Source organism: Elephas maximus, chromosome 6 (genome assembly GCF_024166365.1).
Source record: "Elephas maximus indicus isolate mEleMax1 chromosome 6, mEleMax1 primary haplotype, whole genome shotgun sequence".
Taxonomy (NCBI): domain Eukaryota; kingdom Metazoa; phylum Chordata; class Mammalia; order Proboscidea; family Elephantidae; genus Elephas; species Elephas maximus.
The window spans coordinates 24,490,236-24,504,202 of NC_064824.1; the positions used below are offsets into that span (position 1 = coordinate 24,490,236).

The following is a 13,967-nucleotide window of genomic DNA, read 5'->3' on the forward strand; positions in this document are numbered from 1 at the left end:
GTTTTCGGAAGGTAGCCTCATACTATTTAATTGTACTTTTAAATTAACCTCCATTAAGTATCTTTTCTTTGTGGTAGGGTCTACCTTTTTCTTTCCTGGACAGGATGAGTTTACATCATTGACAAGCCTATTTTGTTTTTTGTTGTTTGCTTTTTTTAGCTCAAAATAAAAGTATCAAATAAATTTTAGTTCTTACAAGATAATGTCTTAATTTTGTGTTAATTCAGGTAGAGACAGAGGTCAGGCTTGAAGGTCGTGCCAACTTTGGAAGACGGAATTACATTTACTAATAAGCAGCTGTCAAAAAAAACAAAGCCTTAAATGATGTAACACTTTTTAAAAGAAGGGTTAAAAAGTTAAATTTCACTCCTGTGGGTTTGAATTAGAGAGAAGGTCCCAAGTCTCTATGTCATATTTTAGTTGATATTGCTTAAGTATGTCATTTTCCCATGCTTCTGTTTACTGTGTATTAACATGAATAGCACTGTTTACCTAACTACCTGAGAAACTTGTTGAGGCATATTATGTTCAATTTCATGAAATGTTTGCCCAGTCTCATTAAAAGCTCAAGAATTTGGACCTATTTAGTGCAGCATAAGTATGATAAACCAAGAATACCAAACCCACTGCCATCGCATAGATTCCTACTCATAGTGATCCCATAGGACACAGTAGAACTACACCATGGGGGGGAAGCTGGTGAATTTGAACTGCAGACCTTGGTTAGCAGCTGAGCAATAAATCACTGAGGCACCAGGGATCTTACTATTTACATCTGTACAAACAAACCTGTTGCCATTGAGTTGATTCTACCTCATAGACACCCTGTAAGACAGACTAGAAATGCCATACAGGGTTTCCAAGGAGTGGATGGTTGATCCGAACTGCTGATATTTTGGTTAGCAGCCAACCTCTTAACCGTTGTGCCAGAGGTTTGATAATTCTTAAACTCAAAAACAAAAGTTAAGTTACCTTTATTTTGGATCTGGGAAGGCAACACTCTGGCTGCCTTTTGTGTGGCCCCTATTTTAATAGAAGTGGATGGATAAGCAACTATTTCAAATGGTCCATTTTTTTTTTTTTAGGTATCTTAGATGACCATATTTTAATAAATACTATAAAAATTATGGACCAAAGTGGAATATAACCATTTAAAAAAAATTCCCATGAAATATGAGAGCAGAGCCACACTTAAAATATCTCAGGCTAATTACTATTAATTATTTGTGGTGAATTTAAAACTTTGACTATGAGGGTGGACTAAACAGATGGTAACATACAACATAAAATTACACAGACAGTCCCTGACTTATAACAGGGTTTTGTTCTGAAGACGCTGTCATAAAGAGGTTCTGACTTAAGTCAAATACCTCTTTTTTTTTTTTTTAGTTTTCATTATTATTGACTTTCAGCACCAGTATCTTCATAAATCCAAACTTTATTTGTCTTTGTGGGTTGGAAACATTACATATAAACTTACAAATATATTTTAATACCTACTGTAATTGTTAAGGTTGTTTGTCAACTTGATTGGGCCATGATTCTCAGTGGTTTGGCAGTTAGGATATAGTTTTGTAGTCCTGTAATGATGTGATCATTTCCATGATGAGATTTGATATAATGTGATCTCCTCCATGATGGGATCTGCTGTAAGGAGCCAATCAGTAAAAAGGGAGTTTCCTTGGGGGTGTGGCCTGCATCCAATATTGGTGGACTTTCTAGCAATGCTCATGGGCTTTTGCTTACACTGGATCCTGCAGCTGAATCCTATTCATCTTAACTCCAGTTCTTGGGACTTGACCTAGCAGCCCGCCTCCCACCTTGCTTGCTTATCTTGGGATTCATCAGTCTTCCGAGCCTGTGAGCCAGGACCCTGCTGTCTGACTTACTGATCTTGAGTTCAGTAGCCCCTGTGGCTACGTGAATCAGGAGAAACCTCCAGCCTGACTCATGGACATGGGATGTTCCAGCCTCTACAATCGCGTGAGCCATTTCCTTAATAAAAACTTCTCTCTATATATATTTATATGTTTTACTGGTTTTGGTTCTCTAGAGAATCCAGCCTAAGATGCACACACACACACAAAATACACAAATCATAAACATTTACTCTGAGGATGAAGAGTTGGGTAATGTTGGCATTTTGTCAGTTTCAATAATAACTCCACTTTTGGAAGGTTCTGGATCATCTGGATTATGGCTGGAAATGGGGATGGTGTTTCTAGTCAAAAAATTAGTGAGAGTTGTCTGTATGGTGCCTTTCTTTGTTTTTTCTTTATGTATTTTGTGGTAACATCTCACTGCTTCCTGAATCTGCCTATCGCCTTTAGCGAAGTGATAAGCATTTGAGTCCATGTTTCCAAGCAACTAAAACCCTTGAATTAGTTTAGAAAAACTTCAGCATATTTTTCACTATAAAAACTTTAACAACTTCTCTCCTTCCTCTTCCCATTATTTCTTTCTTCGTCAGCATTTCTTTCCTCTTAAAAATCCATTAAGTCTCAGTCTGTCAATTCCCCTTCTTTGTGATCTATGAGCTGTTCCATATTGGCAATAACAAATTCTCAATTCAGTGTTCTTGACATATAGACAGTTTTTCCACTGGTCTCTTTCATCATGTTATCCTGATTGAGTGCTTGGATCATGTTCACATAACTCAGCGTTTTTTTTCCAAATCTCCTGCACACATTTTCCCATAACTTCCTCCCAGGAAGATGCAATGTTTTGGATACACTGAAGAATATTATAATTCTTCCAGAAGTCCTGTAATGTTTCTGAACCACCATCTGTTGCAGCAATTTTCTGAGCAAATTTAGTCTGTGTGTATTGTGTCTTCAAAGTGGTGATTGCACCATGATCCATAGGCTGAATCACAGTTGTACTGAAAGGTAGATGTACAAAAAATTTGAAAATTAAAAAAAAAAATAAACTTCATAAATGTGGTTCATGGTAACTCGAATACATCACATTGGGTTAATAATTCTTAGATGTGACAGTTTCCTCTCAGAAAATTTAGAATTAACGACTTGGGATGTGAAAACATTCTCTTATTTGTACAGTTTTATTCATTTCTTTCATGAAATTTTAATTAACTACCAGAAATCTTTGGACAAATACATTAGATTGTAGGGAAAAAATGCTATAAAAACATTTTTTTCCTCCTTATTTTCAAAATGATTTTGATTGCTTAGGCATTTTACGCTTTTATTATTTATTTTTGTCACCATGACTTATCATCCTCACAGCATTTTCTGAACTTTTAAAAAAAATTTTATCTAAAGATAGAGTCTCATTAGTGAAACCAATATATATATATATATATATATATATATATATGTATTTCTCTTCTTTTTCCTTTAGGAAGTAGCTGTTGAGGTGAAGAGGTCTTCTTGTATAAGAAGAAGGTAGTTTTCAGCAGGTTTTTTTTTCTTATTAAAGTTGGAATTTTAAGAGATTTCAATGTTCATCTATGCCATTTCTCCAGTTCAAAAATGGTTCAATTCTAGAGATTTCAAATATAATGTCATTGGATATCCTTAACAAAATTTGGATTTTATTTTATATATGAAAGGCTAATAACAGCATGCTATGAACAACTCCTCTATAGCAAAGAAAGATAAATGAAATGGACAATTCCTTAAAAGACAAAAACAGAAAAATCTCACTCAGTATAAAATAGATTACCTGAATAGTCTTCTATGTATTAAATAAATTGAATCTATAGCTCATGAAAATTCGTCACTGAGAGAACTGCAGGTCCAGATGGCTTCATTGGTAAACTTTACTAATAATTTAGGAGCTGGTGACACAATGGCTAAGTACTTGGGTGCTAACTGAAAGACTAGCAGTTCAAAACCACCCAGAGGCTCTGCTGACAATCTGCTCCTGTAAAGATCCCAGCCTAGGAAACCCTACTGGGCAGATCTACTCTGTCACATGGGGTCACTATGAGTCGAAATCAACTCGACCACACTCAACACCACCACCACCAACAATAATTTAAGGAAGAAATAATATTCACCTGGAATACATTATTCCAAAATTTAGAAAAACAGAGGATACTTCTCAACCTCTTTTATGAGACCAGCATTATCCTAATACCAACACCATGTGAAGGCATTAAAATAATTAAAACTGACGAATATTCCTCATAAACTTAGATAGAAAATGCTCAACAAAATTCTAGCAAATCAAATACTAATGAAAGGAGAATGTCTTATGACCAAGTACGGTTTATCTTAGGACTGAAAGACTAGTTCACCATTGGAAACTCAAATAATGTAATTCACATTATCAACAGTCAAAAAAAGAAAAGGAAGAGAAATAAAAATCATACAACGATCTCAATAAATGCAGAATAAAATATATGACAACATTTAACATTCATTCATGAAAAAAACTCTGAGTAGGATTAGAAGTGAACATTCACAACTTAATAAATTACATCTTCCAAAAAATATACAGCTATCATCATACTTCATCATTATTTGAAAGACTAAACGCTTATCCCATTGGTAATATGGCAAAGATATCCACTCTTATGATTCTTATTAGAATATCATACTGAAATTTCTATCCAGTGCAATAAGGCAAGAAAATTAAATGCAATGCACATCAATTGGAAAGGAAAAAAATAAAATTGTGCCTATTTTCAATCAACATAATCTTCTATGTAGAAAATTAAAAAATTGTATATCTTTTACTACTGAAAAATGAGTTTAGCAATGTCAAAGGGTACAATGTCAGTATGGAAAAATGAATCAAAAAGTTATATACAAGCAATTAAATATTTGGAATCAAAATGTAAAATACACTACTATCTACAATGGTACCAAAAATTATAAAATAATTAAAAATAAACCTAAAACATGTGTGCAGGATCTATATGCTGAAAACTACTAAGAGCTGATGAGAGAAGTCAATGTATAATTTATAATGTATTTATAAGTTGGAAAATGCAATATGCTTAAGATGTCAATACAATTACAATAAAAATCCCAGCCAGAATATTTGTAGATATTGACAAGCTAATTCTAAAATGTATATTGAAAAAACATAGGGTGGGAAAACTATAATGGCAAAAAAAATTTTTAGCAAGAATAAATTCGGAGGACTCATGAAATAACTTTTCAAGATTTCCTATAAAGATATAGTAATCAAACAAGTTTGCATTGGAGAAAAGATAGACATATAAATCATGGAACAAGACAGAGAGCCCAGGAACAGAACCACATATATATGATCAATTGGTTTTTAACAAAGGTTTTATGGTAATTCAGTGGAGAAAGGATTTTATTTTCAACAAATTGAGACAGAACAGTTGAATATGCAAATGCAAAACAATAAACCTTGATTTATACTTTGCACCACATGAAAAAATTAATTCAATATGTGTCATGGATTGAATTATGTTCCCCCCAAAATGTGTGTATCTACTTATTTAGGCCATGATTCCCAGTATTGTGTGGTTGTCCTCCATTTTGTGATTGTAATTTTATGTTAGGGTGGGGCTGTAACACCACCTTTACTCAGGTCACCTCCTTGATCCAAGGTAAAGGGAGTTTCCCTAGTGTGTGGCCTGTACCACATTTATCTCTCAGGAAAGAGAAGTACGCAGAGAGTTGGGGACCTCATACCACCAAGAAAGCAGCACCAGGAGCAGAGCAAGTCCTTTGGACATGGGGTCCCTCTGGTTGAGAAGCTCCTTGACCAGGGGAAGATTGAGGAGAAGGACCTTCCTCCAGAGCCGACAGAGAGAGAAAGCCTTCCCCTGGAGCTGATGCCCTGAATTTGGACTTTTAGCCTACTTTACTGTGAGGAAATAAATTTCTCTTTGTTAAAGCCATCCATTTGTGGTATTTCTGTTATATCAGCACTAGATAAGACAATGTGGATCCCAGATCTCAATGTAGAACTTAAAACTTATAGAAGACAACAACATTAAATACAATCCTTGTGAACCTGGGTTAGGCAAAATTGGTTAGAAAAGCAAAAGTACCACACACATATACACACACGCACACACTCAAAGGAATTTATCCTATAATAACAAAACTAACAACTGCTCCTCCCCCAAAAATGGGCAAACATCTGAAGAATCATTTCACAAAAGAAGATATGCATATAGCTATTAAGCACATTAAAAAAATTTAAGTTTATTAATCATTAGGGAAATTCAAATATCACTATACATTTATTAGAATGACAAAATAGCAACAATGATAATGACAATAATAATACTGAGGATACCAAATGTGCTATATAAAGCAATTTGAATTCTCAAATATTTCTGGTGGAAATGTCAAATATTACTTTGAAAAACAGTTATAATATGATCCAGCAATCCCACTCCTAAATATTTATAAAGCAAAATGTATATCCCTGTTTATATAAAAATCTGTGTGTGAATGTTTGTACCAGTTCTTTACAAATTCACCAACAACTTGAAACTACTCAAATGTTCCTCCAATAACGAATGGATAAACTAGTATGTTGATACAATGGATTTCTACTCAAAAATAAAAAGTAAATGTATGTATGTAAATATATATCTATACACACATACACAATGTGAATAAATCTCAAATGTATTATTCTAAGTAAAAAAATATTCAAAAGGCTACATACTTTATGATTCCATTTATATAACTATATGCAGTTGTGAATACTTGCAGACCTGTACAAGATGAATTTCCTTGTATTTAAATTATATCTTGAACAAACATACAGATGGGCTATTTATTATCCAATAAAAGCTAGGTACATAAGATGCATAAAAGACTAGAGAGATGTTTTAAGAAATATCTCAATCTATTAAGAAATTTGTTGTTGTTGGTTGTCGTCAAGTCAATTCTAACTCATGCCAACCTCATGTATCCAGAGTAGAATTGCTCCTTAGATTTTCCAAAGCTGTGATTTTTGGAAGTGGGTTGCCAGGCTCGTCTTTCTGGGAGCTTCTGGGTGGGTTTGAACCACCAAAACTTTTGCCTCATAGTTGGGTGGTTATCCATTTGCACCCCCTAGGGACTCCATTAAGATATTATCAAGTATTATTTCTGTATTTAATAAGCTGTCTTATTCCCTTTGTGTTGCAAGGTTTGACTATTTTACCTTCTTTCAATAAATATAAGATTTGTATTTTTCATATTTTAGCAATGTTGGAATTTGGAAGAGTTTAAAAGCAATATTTTTTTTTATTTTAAAAGCAATGGAATATTATAATTTAATTACCTACCCAAACATGAAATATCAGTGTACCTTTCAACTGAGGGTGTCTTAGATTAGAGGTCAAACAATAATTATTCTACTTCCTCAAACAAGTTGTGACAAAAGGAGGTATATCTTTGTCAAAAAGGTTAAAGCTGACACTGACTGCTGTGCTCTGCTGCCCTTCGTCCCAGACGACACTACTAATTACCTAGTGTCAGCTATTAGATGGAAACAACACAATCAATACGGGAATGAGGCTTTTACTATGCCACCAAAGTATTTAAAGCAAATTTCCAGGGAGTCGTAAGTTAAAAATGCAAATTAATGTCTAGGTAAATGCTTAGGCCAGCACTGTCTAATGGACCTTTCTACAATGGAAGCATTCAATCATCTTTGTTGTCCAATATAGTAGCCACAAGCCGCATCTGACTTTAGAGTACTTGAAATGTGGCTTGTGCAACTGAGGAACTGAAGATTTAATATTACTTAATGTGAATTTAAATTTAAATTGCCACATGTGGTGACTGACCACCTATTAGACAGTCCAACCTGAGACATTTGGACTTGAGAACTTGTAGAATGAGGATAGAAGGACCAGGCAGTGGCCCTACGGTGCTACTTGGAAACCATCAGTGCTACTTTAGCATCTGTACTACTGTACCATCATTGCAGTTGGAATAAAAGAGAAACAGTTAAAAAGATGATAAATGCAGGCATAGTTATGCCATTAGCAAGAATAAGAACTGTTTCTCCTTTTTCACATCCTACCTACAGACTTCCAAGTTTTCCTTGAAAACAAGCATTTCCATGTTTCCCAGAGAAATACCTACAAGCCCCCATTTTTTTCTCAGTGTGGTAGTAGGAAGAATAACAAAGTTGGGCGGTACAGACAAATCATTGCCATTATTTATACTTCCTAAATATACACAAGCTGGTAGTGACAATAATAAGGTTCAGGATTTAAGCCCAGAACTGTACTGAGATTATCCAGAGGTCAAAAACTTCCCTGCTGAAGTTAGCACAACTGGACTAACCCCAAAGCTAAGAAGTTTCCTGAATACTTCAAGGGGCAGAGTAGTAGGGTCGGGGGTCTGGGGACCATGGTTTTAGGGGACATTTAGGTCAATTGGCATAACAAAGTGTATTAAGAAAATGTTCTGCTTCCCACTTTGGTGAGTGGCATCTGGGGTCTTAAAAGCTAACAAGCAGCCATTTAAGATGCATCAATCAGTCTCAACCCACCTGAAGCAAAGGAGAATGAAGAACACCAAAGACACAAGGAAAATACGAGCCAAATAAAGGGCAACATAAAACACAGACTCCATCAGCCTGAGACCAGAAGAAATAGATGGTGCCCAGCTACCACCAATGACTGCCCTGACAGGGAACATAACAGAGAATCCCTGATGGAGCAGGATGAAAACAGGATGCACACCTCAAATTCTAGTAAAAAGAATGGTCTGACTGAGACTGGAGGGACCCTAGAGGTCATGGCTCCCAGACAACAAAAGAGTTGGAAGCCAACTCTTCAGACAAAGATTAGATTGGACTATAAGACATAAAATGATACCAGTGAGGAGTATGCTTCTTAGCTCAAGTAGATACATGAGACTATGTGGGCAACTCCTGTCTGGAGATGAGATGAGAAGGCAGTGGAGGACGGGAACTGGTTGAATGGACACAGGAAATACAGGGTGGAGAGAAGGAGCGTGCTGTCACATTGTAGAGGAAAGCAACTAGGGTCACATAACAATGCGTGTATAAGTTTTTGTATAAGAAACTGACTCGAATAGTAAACTTTCAGTTAAAGCACAATTAAAAAAAAAAAAAGCTCCTCTGCTGATGAACCAGAAATTTGTAATCACGAATTGAAAATATTTTACACAGTTTGTCATTATTCTACTTATTTTATGTTGTGATCTCTCGTGTACTTTTATACTCATATATACAAAGCTTTTCAGTGTAAAATAATTAGTGAATTCAGATTATTTTCAAAGTATTTTCACATGTTTAAACTATAAGAAGTACATAGTAATTTAAAACCTTGTGAAACTTTATGAGTTATCATAGTCAATGTAAATGCCTTATGTTAATATCGTCACTACCGTAACGTGTGAGAGTATATAAATACACCTATTTGTTATATGTAGAGAGATTGGGGATATTTGATACGGTTGTGCAGCTTGTTCTCTATACGAAAGAACCCAGCTGAGAGGAGGCAGGATGCTGATATAACGTCTTTATTCTGTCTGAACTCTGGCACAGGGCCGTGTCCTCCCAGATGAGAAAGAACTTTTTAAATCACAGGGCCCAGCTGAGCCCTTGCCATGCATAACCCTGTGGATGCAAGCACCCAGAAAGGATAGATCTTCATAATTTGTCTATCTGGAGAGAGGGTACTATTTTTTTTTTTTAACATACAGCCGTATACTAAAAACCAAACCAGCTCCTGTTGAGTCGATTCCAACTCATAGTGACCCTATGGGACAGCATTGAACTGCCCCACAGGATTTCCAGGGAAGGCCTGGTGAATTCAAACTGCCAGCCTTTTAGTTAGGAGCCAAGCTCTTAACCACTGCACCATCAGGGCTCCACATAAAAAAAACACATAGTGGCCCTAAAATATGTTATATCTTTCCTCCTATATGCAGGTAGTAAACACATACACACCCTCACACTGATACACACCGACTTGGCAAAATTAACACATACTTTAACCTAAAAGATCCAGAGGAATTAAGGGATAAATTCAAACAAAGAAAAATAAACTAGAGGTGTATATGTGAATAAGGGGTATGAAGGTGGAAGACTGAAATAGGAAAAAAAGAGAGATAAAAGACAGTATTATGAATTGAGTGGGTGGCTGATCTTAAACACTAGCAAGAATTGCTTCTAGACTTTGAATTACATACATCATTGAGCATGCAAATGGTAAATGCTAAGAATAAGTGATGAGTGCATTGAAGAGTGTGGACTTGGGAAAGGAAAGTAGAGGTTCAGGACAATCTTGGTTGGCATCCAAATGTCTTATTTTTTCCCTCTAAAAAAAACAACAATCTTTCTTATAGTGATAATTTGCTTAATTTCTCTTGACCAATAGCACCATTGTAAGCCAACTATTTAGATTCAGGAGAGAAGCCAATGGAGAAACACAAATCCTGCAGTCACTGTACAGTATGTACCCTTCTCATTCATATGCACATTTATCGTTCATCATTTTTATTATTTTACTGCATCTTATCAAATTGCTGCTTCAGCTTGACACATTCAAATTCCCTGAGGGACCGAACTGCTGGGCTGAGGGCTTGGGGACCATGATTTCAGGGAACATCTACCTCAACTGGCGTAACATTGTTTATAAAGAACATATTCTACATTCAACTTTGGTGAGTAGTATCTGGGCTCTTCAAAACTTGTGAATGGCCATCTAAGATACTCCACTTGTCTCACCCCTTCAGGAGCAAGGAATAATGAAGAAAACTAAAGAAACAAGGGAAAGATTAGTCCAAAGGACTAATGGACCACAACTACCACAGCCTCCACCAGACTAAGTCCAGCACAGCTAGATGGTGCCCAGCTACCACCACTGACAGCACTGACAGGGATCATGACAGAGGGTTCCAGACAGAGGTGGAGAAAAATGAAGAACAAAATTCTAAGCCACAGAAAAAGACCTACTGGTCTGACAGAGACTGGAGAAATCCCAAGAGTATGGCCCTTGGACACCGTTTTAGCTCCATAATGAAGTCACTCCTGAGCTTTACCTTCAGCTAAAGATTTAGAGAGGCCCATAAAACAAAACAAGACTAAATGGGCACGCCAGCCCAGGAGCAAGGACTAGAAGGCGGGAGGGGACAGGAAAGCTGGTAATGGGGATCCCAAGGTCAAGAAGGGGAGAGTGTTGACATGCTGTGGGATTGGTAACTAATGCTACAAAACAATATGTATATTAATTGTTTAATGAGAAATTAGTTTGTTCTGTAAACCGTTGCCAAAAGGACAATAAAAAAAAAACAATTACTGCTTCAGGACATATTTACAAAGTTATAAACTTCCCAATAAGTTAGGTAAAACTATGAAATACATACAGACTGTCAGAAAAATATTTTAAACTGAACACATTTTTAAAAACACTTTATGATGATTTATGAGACAAATGTTAGTTTTAAATCTATGATTACTTTTTGATTGCATGACATCTTAGCTTAGAAAATAATATATATTTCTCACCAGAAAATGTTATTCCTTTTTACAAACACAAAATACATACACCTGCCCCTATTTAAAAAAAAAAAAAAATTCTCTGCATATTGAAAAAATTACATGCCAGTGCAAATATAAGTTTTAAGGTATAGAATAAAACTAAATTTTTCTTCAGAACAACTTTACAAGTTGAAGTTATAGTATCTCTCTTGAAATAGAGTGAGGTCAAGTACAATGGCAATGGCAAATCATGCTAAGAGAATAGACTTGAATGCCATGAAACAGTGGGATGCATGTGTGCATAAGGAAATAACAAGGACTTTATTATTCTTTCTCATTTGATCCAATTTATAAAAAGAACCCTTAAAACTCAAGAAAAAGAAAACAACCTAATTACAAAATGGGCAAAATCTGAACAAATACCTCACCAAAGAAGATAAACAGATGGCAAATAAGCCTATAAAAATATATTCAATATCCTGTGTCATTAGGGAATTTCAAAGTAAACAACATTGAAATACCACTATACACCTATTATAATGGCTAAAATCCCAAATACTGATTAATGCCAAATGCTGGCAAGCATGTGGAGTAAAAGGAGCTCTTGTTCATGGCTGGTGGGAATACAAAATGGTACAGTTATTTTGGAAGGCAGTTTGGCAGTTTCTTACAAACTAAATATAGGCTTATTGTAAGATCAAGCAATCATGGTCCTAGATATTTATCCAAAAGAATTGAAAATTGATGTCCACACAAACATTTATAGTAGTTTTATTCATGATTGCCAAAAAATGGAAACAACAAAGATGTCCTTCAATAGGTGAATGTATAAACATACTGTGGTACGTCCATAGAATGAAGTATTATAAAGCGATAAACAGAATTGAAGAGAGGTAAAAAGAAATGAGCTATAAAACTATGAAAAGAAGTAGAGAAACCTCAAATGCATATCGCTAAGTGTGGTGGTTAAGATTGTGTGTCACCTCAGCTGGGTCACGAGTCTCAGTCGTTTGGCAGTTATGTAATGATGTAGTAACCCTGGTGACACAGTGGTTAAGAGCTTGGCTGCTAATCAAATTTTTGGCAGTTTGAATCTACCAGCTGCTCGCTGGAAACCCTCTGATAGTTCTACTCTGTCTAATAGGGTCACTATGAGTCAGAAACAACTTGATGGCAATGGGTTTGGTTTGGGTCAGCAGGTAATGATGTAGTCATCCTCCATGATGTGATCAGCCAGTCAGTTGTTAGAGAAGCTTCCTCAAGGGTATGGCCTACATCCTATCTATCTGTCATCTATCTATCTATCTATCTATCTATCTATCTATCTATCTATCTATCTATCTATCTATCTATCTATCTATCTATCTATCTATCTATCTATCTATCTATCATCTATCTATCTATCTATCTATCTATCTACCTATCTATCTATCTGTCTATCATCTATCTAATCTATCTATCTATCATCTATCTATCTAGATATATATGGATGTTCTGGCAAAGCTCACTCACTTGCTCTGGATCCTGCATTCAGCTTATCATCGTCTGACTTCTGCATCTTGAGACTTGAGCCAGCAGCCTGCTGTATTGCCTGCCAACCTTGGGATTCATCAGCCTCCACAGCCTGTGAGCCAGCAGCCTGCTGTCTCACCTGCTGAGCTTGGACTTGTCAGCTTCCGCAGCCCATAAGCCTACCGTCTGACCTGCTGAACTTAGGTTTGTCAGCCCCTGCAGCTATGTGAGTCAGGAGATGCCTCCAACCTGAAGCCTGACCCATGGACTTGGGACTTGCCATCCTCTACAACTGCATGAGCCATTTCCCTGAGATAAATCTCTCTCTCTAAAAAAAAAAAAACAACATTTTTTTTCTCTCTTTACATATATATATATATATATATATGTTTCACTGGTTTTGCTTCTCTGGAGAACCCAGCATAACTAATTTAATAAATCCAGTCTGAAAAAAGTGACATACTTTATGTTTTGAACTATATTACATTTTGGAAAAGGAAAAACTATAGAGATAGTAGAAAGATTAGTGGCTGCCAGGGGTTGGGAGAGAGAGTAGGAGGAAAGATGAAAAGGTGAAACACAAGGCATTATAAGGGCAGTGACACTGTTCTGTGAGAGTGTAATAGTGCATAGAAGACATTATACATTTGTCTACACTCGTAAGGCTGTACAACAAAGAGTGCAACCTAATGTAAACTATGGACTTTAGTTAAAAACAATGTATCAGTATCAGTTCATCAATTGGAACAAATGTGCTACAGGAACGTAGGATGTTAGTGGGAGACACAAAGTGCATGGGGCAAGGGGTAGGTTGCAATTCTCTGTAATTTCTGCATAATTTTTCTGTGAATTTAAAATTCCTCTAAAAAACAAAATGTATTTAAAAAATAAAAATAAGACGGCACTGGGTTTGGTCTTTTTTTTTAATATGACAATAAAACAGGCAAACAAAAAATGGAAAAATTGAATGTCATCAACATTAAAAACTTTTGTGCATCAAAACACATTATCAAGAGAGTAAAAAGACAACCCACAGAATGGGA

At 35.8% G+C, this 13,967-nt stretch overlaps 1 protein-coding gene across 1 annotated transcript in view; it reads right to left on the reverse strand.

Moving 5' to 3' along the window:
* The window catches only part of DPP10 (dipeptidyl peptidase like 10), an 846,520-nt gene that overhangs the window by 205,001 nt on the left and 627,552 nt on the right, over positions 1 to 13,967 (reverse strand). The window lies entirely within an intron of this gene.